The sequence below is a fragment of the Babylonia areolata genome, chromosome 35, assembly GCF_041734735.1.
Source record: "Babylonia areolata isolate BAREFJ2019XMU chromosome 35, ASM4173473v1, whole genome shotgun sequence".
Taxonomy (NCBI): Eukaryota; Metazoa; Mollusca; class Gastropoda; order Neogastropoda; family Buccinidae; genus Babylonia; species Babylonia areolata.
In genome coordinates, this window is record NC_134910.1 from 665,254 (window position 1) to 667,500 (window position 2,247).

Below are 2,247 nucleotides of genomic sequence, written 5' to 3' on the forward strand. Positions count from 1 at the left end.
GAGGAGGGGGAAGAGGGAAGAGGAGGAGGGAGAAGAGGAGGAGGGGGAAGAGGGAAGAGGAGGAGGGAGAAGAGGAGGAGTAGGAAGAGGGAAGAGGAAGAGGAGGAGGGAGAAGGAGGAAGAGGGAAGAGGAGGAGGGAGAAGAGGAGGAGGAAGAGGGAAGAGGAGGAGGGAGAAGAGGAGGAGGAGGAAGAGGGAAGAGGAAGAGGAGGAGGGAGAAGAGGAGGAGGAGGAAGAGGGAAGAGGAGGAGGGAGAAGAGGAGGAGGGGGAAGAGGGAAGAGGAGGAGGGAGAAGAGGAGGAGGGGGAAGAGGGAAGAGGAGGAGGGAGAAGAGGAGGAGGAAGAGGGAAGAGGAAGAGGAGGAGGGAGAAGAGGAGGAGGGGGAAGAGGGAAAAGGAAGAAGAGGAGGAGGGCGGGGAACTGGGTAGGGGGGTGGGGTGGAGGAGGAGAATGATTGATGTCTGCATATCTGTAAGGGAAGTGTGTATAGGTTATCTGTCTATCTTCATTTAATTTGTGTCTTAAATGTTCTAATTATCTTACTGAATATTTTCCTTTTATATCACTGAAATGTTCCACTTGATCTTAAAATGTAATTTTTGTTTTCTTATCTGAATGTTTTCTTTTTACATGATAGTTCAAATATACGTTGTGATCAAGGAAAGGTGTGTCAGTTGCTCATTCGGTTTTCGGTTTTATTTGTCGATGAGCATTTGTCTTTTTAAATGCTATAATTATCTTACTGAATATTCTCCTTTCTTTAATGATTGAAACGTACACATACGCGCGCGCATGCGCGCGCACTCACTCTCACACACGCAGGCACACATACGCGCGCGCGCGAGCGTGCACACACACATAACAATGTATGCACACGCACAGGCACACACACACACACACACACACACACACACACACACACACACACACACACACACACACAGTTGTTTCACTCTAAATCATATGCATAATGTAATAGTATCTTACCCATATGTTTTTCTTTTTACATAATAATTTATGTGTGCATGGTGATCAGTGATTGACACCGAGAGAGAGAGAGAGAGACAGGGGAGGGGGTGTGGTGGGTGGGAGAGGGAGAGAGATAAGGATGATGATGATGGTGCTGGACATGATGGTGGTGATGATGATGGTGATGGTGGTGGTGATGATGATGACGGTGATGATGATGATAGTGATGATGATGATGATAATGATGATGGTGATTATGATGATGATGATGACGGTGATGATGGTGGTGATGGTGATGATGATGGTGAATATGATGGTGATGATGGTGATGATGATGATGATGGTGATGATGGTGATGATGATGATGATGATGACGGCAAGGGTAGCTGTATGGACTCACTTTGTTTACACAAGTGAGTCAAAAAAGTGCACATGTGCTTTAAAAAAATATTCAACTGTCAACTGACTTGCTGCATTGGTTAACCTTTCACCTCGTTTTTTTTGTTTGTTTGTTGTTGTTGTTGTTGTTGTTTTTCAAATAGGTAGTGGTGGGGGTCACTAGAGGCAGAGGTTACACTTGCTGGGTACTTTAATCATGATGATGACAGTAGCGACAATAACGAGGTTACACTTGCTGGGTACTGTAATCATGATGATGATAGTAGCGACAATAACGAGGTTACACTTGCTGGGTACTTTAATCATGATGATGATAGTAGCGACAATAACGAGGTTACACTTGCTGGGTACTTTAATCATGATGATGATAGTAGCGACGATAACGATGGAGTGTGCGATACCTCAGCTTTCACACCTGGATGTGCAGAGCGACAGCATGAAATCCGACACACCTGTTTGCAATGTGGCACCCTGCCCAAGCTGGCAACAACTGATGGGCCCAATTAATTAATCAGTAGCGCTGTACTGTCTTACGTTTCGTCATGCTACGAAAACCACGTCAGCGTTTAATCTGATTTGATATGGATACTTATATAGCGCCTTTCCCCAGTCGGAGACCAAGCTCTAACTCTCTCCATACGAACGGTGAAAGAGGCGACGCTAACAGTGTTTCACCCCAATTACCATCATCAAAATATTGCAAGTGGAAGGCTCTTATACTGAAGAGGTGAATGTTGACAAAGAATACCACAATTCTGACGACGGAAGCTAAAGGTTGGGTCGTTCAGACATCCACTGGACATCCGAGGGGTCTGTGTAGAGGAGAAGAGAGGACTGGCCGTACTGAGTGAGCTAAGCTCTAATGTTTTTTGACAATTA

General features: G+C 45.4%; 1 protein-coding gene across 1 annotated transcript in view; it reads left to right on the forward strand.

The window, feature by feature from the left end:
- Positions 1–2,130: 2,130 nt before the first annotated feature.
- Positions 2,131–2,247, forward strand: part of LOC143277887 (NADPH oxidase 5-like) — an 81,329-nt gene continuing 81,212 nt past the window's right edge. The window contains exon 1 of the mRNA XM_076582839.1: positions 2,131–2,215. The gene's annotated coding sequence lies outside the window, so the exon portion shown is untranslated. The remainder of the gene's footprint in view (positions 2,216–2,247) is intronic.